This window comes from Ovis aries, chromosome 10 (assembly GCF_016772045.2).
Source record: "Ovis aries strain OAR_USU_Benz2616 breed Rambouillet chromosome 10, ARS-UI_Ramb_v3.0, whole genome shotgun sequence".
In the NCBI taxonomy this organism is placed as follows: Eukaryota; Metazoa; Chordata; class Mammalia; order Artiodactyla; family Bovidae; genus Ovis; species Ovis aries.
The window spans coordinates 62,683,365-62,689,364 of NC_056063.1; positions in this window are offsets into that span (position 1 = coordinate 62,683,365).

Below are 6,000 nucleotides of genomic sequence, written 5' to 3' on the forward strand. Positions count from 1 at the left end.
TTCTTTACCACTTCACAACACCTGGGAAGTCCTCTGGTTCCCTCAGTTCAGTTCAGTCGCTCAGTCGTGTCCAACTGTTTGTGACCCCATGAATTGCAGCACCTCAGGCCTCCCTGTCCATCACCAACTCCTGGAGTTCCCTACCATCCCTAAATAACAGACATAAATTCCCTTTAATCCATAGATTATTAATCCATGGAGAACTGATATGTTTGTATGAGATAAGATAAAGATATTTATTTTCCTATAAAAATAAAATAATTGAGCCAGCATCACTATCCAATAGCTCATCTAATGTCATATACATGTGTATGTTTCTGTCCGTTCACATTGATAAGTTGCATTCTGGAATGATTTCATACTGCCCAAATTAATCTCTTTTATAAGTTGCAATTGTGATATACACTCATATTTATTAGGGTATGTTATAGAATATAATTCTTCAGTTGTGTCTTTTTATTTTTGGTTTGTGGCAGCACATATATTTTTTGGAATAAATTGAAAATAGGTTAATGTCAGGAGAATATATATCTTAATGATATCAACTGTTCCTATCCATGAACATGGTGGATATAATTTTGGTGAAATTTAAAGTAATAATCTGTATTCAAATTGTTCATATTTTTATGATGCTTGCATTTTCTCAGGATACTTGATGTGGTTCATGTAGGTCACTTTACACTCCCTTCTGATATAGCTGTGTGTTCTTTGTTTAAAGTTGATCCTATCGTGACAATTTTCAGAACATTTTCAGGGTAAATGAAGTCTATATACTAATCTCAAGGATTTTTTTTTTTTTTTGGTCACAGGAAAAAACTTTATGAAGGTGAGAACTCTGTTCACAAGTTTCTTTCCCAAAAATTGCCTGTAAGTTTAGACACTGACTCAGAATTAAACTTGGATGCAGGAAGTAATAAAGTCTAAAAGAAATTTTTATGAAAGAGAAGCCTATTCCCTTACATGTATATAGAGGGTCAGACACTAGCAGAAAAAGATGAGACCGTATCTCTCTAGTGCTCAGAACAGTTTCCTTCTAGTTCATCATCCTGACATCCCTGAGTGTGAACTTCATCATCGTGGTCTAGGATGGCTGCTGGGGATTCTATTATTTCATTTGTGTACCAAGAAATCAGGTGGAAGAAGGAACTAGAGCAGTGGGCCATGTGCTATAACCAATGAGCACGGAATACTTCCATTCATCTCATTGCCTAGAGCTTGGCCATTTGGCCACACTTTCACAGAGAGGAAGGCTGGAGGATCTTGTCTTTACAATACATAGCCATTTGCCCTCTTTAAATTTGGGAGGTCCTAATTAAGGAAGATAAGATTCATTTTAAAGATAACCTTACCACATAGAGCAAACAGGGGAAAGTAGGTAGGAACCACAATTTGGTGATCTTGAGCTCTAAAGGTAAAAGCTCTAAAGGTAGGGTCTAGGGGTAAGAGTCTGCTCTTGTCTTTCTAACTGCTTTCCATCCCTTTTAATGGAATAGCTAACCTAATTGATACCTGTGATATTCTTTGAATCATGTTTAATTAATGTCTACAAAATGTTTTTAAAGCAAGAAATAGACTGACTCTACAGCTTGTCTCATGAAATAGTAAGAGGAACAATGCCACTTTCTCTGCTTTTTCTCCCTGAATGATAATCACAGTTCAGAACAGATCTATTTGCAATTTTCAGATTCAACCCAAAGAATAGGAAGAGTAACAGATATGCAAAATTTCTGAAGTTCATTTAAGATACAGAGCAGACATTTGAAGGTTGTCACCCAAATTTAATTCTGGATTAATTTCAGTTTTCATTGGTGATTTACAGTTTTGAATAAACAGGGTTTTTAAAGTACACACAGAATGAATTCTTAATGTAATTCAAACAAACGTCATGCATCACTTAATTTCAAAATGAATATGTGGAATATTACCAAAAAAAGAATTATAAGCAATTAAGGAAATAAAATCAGAAAACAATGAAAAAGCATATTTCTGTTAATTTGATGCTGTTAGTTCAATTCTATAATAGCCATTGTATAACCACTAAAAATTTTATGAGCAGTTCCTAAACTAAAGGTTATATCTTAGAAATTACATTTCATAAAAAAAGTTACACATAAATCCAAGCTCCTATTTATAAATGAGTCCCTTAACTCATGGATATGGATGATGTTGTATGGCTTCTTGCTGACCATCCCTGTAATAATTTGCAGGCTCCAGTTTCTACAGTACAGCTGTGAAGTCAATAGGGAGTCATTCAATTATGTGTGATTTTACACATCTGTCAGTTAAATCTGAACATCAAATGCAAAATTGTACACAGAGGGACATTATGTGGATTTGTGACTCTCCCTGCTGGGTGTTTGATCCATATACCAACAAAAGATCCATAAATGACTCTTTCCAAGCATAAGAGATATATATTCCTTTTTCACTGATGTTAGGCTATGCCAGTCCTAGGAATTTTCAAAACAGAAGGACCTGTAATCATCAATTAGCAGAAAATTGATCCTACAGATTAATTTGACACTTTCTTTAGAAAATAGATTTCTGAATGCTATGTGGCATCCTTATCACTCCTTAGTTTTAAGAAGTTTCCCCTCACATGGCTGGAGGGGAAAAAAATGTAGATTGTGCATTCTTCACGTACATATAATTTTGAGTGAAGGTTTCAAATGAATTGAACATGTCACAGAATTAAGACTACATGATACACCCTTATATCTTCCTGATTATACAATATTCCATTATTAGGGTGATTCTTCCAGTGTCAAATCAGTTTCAGGACTAATGTTATATTAATTGCTATTCTTATTTTAAAAGTTCAAATCACATATACTATGAAATTCCATTTTCTATATAATTATGAAAATTTATGGATTATTTGGACTTTCCAGGTGGTTCATTGATAGAGAATCTGTCTGTCAAGCAGGAGATGTAGGTTCAGAAAATCCAGCGAAAGAGGAAATGACAACCCACTCCAGTATTCTTGCCTGGGAAGTCCCATGGACAGAAGAGCCTGGTTGCCAGGAGCCAGTGTGAGGAATCCCGCTCATGACAAGGTCATGAGGAAGGAAGCTGACATACGCAAGGCGTGCTCAGACTTCAGGGGCCCCTCTGGAAATTCCTAAGCATGTACCCAAACAAAAATCTGCCGGGTTTTGCGGTCTGCTTTTCCACTTTTCTGATATTCTCTGGAAAAAGTCAATTCAGGGCTTTAGTCTTCTGCATTTGAAAGACTGTTTCAATCCAAAAACCCCTCTGATGGCTTTTCTGCATATGTGATTGTTTCAGGCCTCCTGAACGCAGGAGGCACAGGAAGCTGAAAACATCCTAGGAATGTAGGGGCTTCCGAAGAGTCAAAATCTTTAGAATAGGACTGATTAAAAGTTTCATTTGTTGAGCCAATACTTGCTGCCAAATTTTCATATCCTTTATTTTTAGATATAGTTGGTATATAGAAAAAGAAGTAGTAGACCTGGTATTAGCAACATTAGATCTTTGAGTTAAGTACCTTCTTTGTTATAACCCACTGCACCTTTGCTCTATAGAGATGTAACTGTAACGCTTTAAGGAGATGCAGATTAAAGAAAAACACTTCAGGGGAAACAAAATTAACATTCATTAAGGAAGAGAGCCAAAAAGTGTTAACAAGCCTCTTGGCCAGAAGATAATGTAAATCACCTGAGACCTTTTGTATACAAAAAGATATACAGAAAGAGTCTGGGCTGCTAACGCTACATAATTTTGTATTACCCATTGATCTCCATGTTTTATCAAAGGTATATAAGGCCTTCTAAACAATAGGAGCCAGAGCTAGTTGCTGGACTGGTTTTCCGTGTGTGTGTGTGTGTGTGTGTGTGTGTGTGTGTGTGTGTGTGTGTGTGTGTGTGTGTGTGTGTGTGTGTGTGTGTGTGTCTCTTCTTCTCTCCCTTTCCCTCCCTCTGCTCTTTACTTTAATTTCAGGCTGAATAAGACTCACGCAAAAGGGAGCCTAAGGCGAGGCACCCTTAGATATTCAAGCGAGCGCCGGTGGCCCAACGTAGCATTTTATTGGTCTTCCGCGTAATCCAAGCTATTCAGCCCTCTTCCTCCACTTAATTCTCCTATTACACTATTTCTTCCTAATCTAATATTATATCAATCAATAAATAAGTTTTTCTCACGCCAACGCCGTCCACCCTTCGAATTCCCTGGATCCACCGGGGCTGGCCCCCAGGCACCTGGTGGGCTACAGTCCATGTGGTTGCAAAGAGTTGGATATGACTGATGGCATCACCGACTCGATGGACATGAGTTTGAGTGAATTCCAGGAGTTGGTGATGATCAGGGAGGCCTGGGGTGCTGCAATTCATGGGGTCGCAAAGAATAGGATATGACTGGGCTGAACTGAGTGACTAACACACAGACACACACACACACACACACACACACACACATTAATCTAAGGACAAGTGTACTAAGCAGAATGCTAGACTGTTAACCAAATTTTTTCTGGCCCATGATATTTTTTATGGCATGGTGCTAAGAATTTAAAGATAAGACATGAATTAAAAAATAAGAAAGGTTAACACTAGTAGCGCTAGTGGTAAAGAATCCACCTACCAATGTAGGAGATGCAAGATACATGATTCAATCCCTTGGTCAGGAAGATCCCCTGGAGGAGGGAATGGGCAACCCACTCCAGTACTCTTGCCTCAAGAATCCTATGGACAGAAGAGCCTGGAAGGCTACAGTTCACTAGGCCACAAAGAATAGGACACAACTGAAGCAACTTAGCATGCATGACAAATGCTGTCATGCTGTGATAAGGACTGCCCAGTCTGAGAGTCTTCTGTGTTTTGTTATAGGAATTAAAAAAAAAAAAAAATTAGTGACTAATCTGACAACTCAGTTGTTACCATGGGGCTGATTGATAGAAACAAGAGTCATATCATTTGAAGAACAAGATGGAATAAATAAAAATCAATTGACAGGATTTCTACTGATGACTTGAAAGTTGACTATGTCATCAATAAGATGGAGGAGTCACATGACCCTATATGTTAAAACACCAAGAAAATGTTTTCTACCTATCCTAATTTAGAGAGAAATTAAGAAGATTATGATTTAGGACAGAAACACTTGAACAGAGGCTGAATTTTCCTCCAATTAAAATAGTGGTATTTGACTAAGATTTGACCAAGAGGTCAAAAATGTGTTCTTCCAATTTCTAATGAAAGCTCTTAGGCTAGATGCAAAGATTTAGGTCAATTAGCCTTCTAAAACTCGGGGCAAATGTTATGCACAACTATTTTGTTTGAGAAAAGGGACTAATTATTTTACTGTAATAGAACATCAGACCCATCAACAATACCAGCAGTGTGCTTAGAAACCCTCACCCAGAAGGACGATTGACATTCTAAACAGTGTGGGAACAAAATTACTTTAAAGGTCAAAATTGCTAAGTGGGGAACAGTAGTGGTCATTTATGGGAACACTGTATAAATCTAAGGCAGAACATCCCTATGTTTTCTTTACCTTTATTCTCAGATGCCATGGGCAATGCAGATTAAAAAGAGAATTTGACCTTTTAATAGAGCAATTGGCTTCCCTGGTGGCTCAGACAGTAAAGAATCTGCCTGCAGTGCAGGAAACCAGGGTTCAATCCCAGGGTCGGGAGCATACACCCGGAGAAGGAAATGGCAACCCACACCAGTATTTTTACCTGGAGAATTCCATGGACAGAGGAGCCTGGCAGGCACAGTCCAGGGGGTTGCTAAGAGTCCAACACATCTAAGCAGCTAACACCTTCAATTTCATGGAGAATTACTGGCCAGAAAAAGAAAATTAAGTGGCTTTAGAAAGATTACATACTCTATTACAATCTTACACGTGTTCAAATAACTATGTATAAAAAAAACAATAAAAAGCAAGATATCTGATCTTGAAGTTTACTTTTAAAAGGTCTCAGAAGGAATACAGCTCCTATCAACATTTTTGTATGTGAAAGTTGCTCAGTCCTGT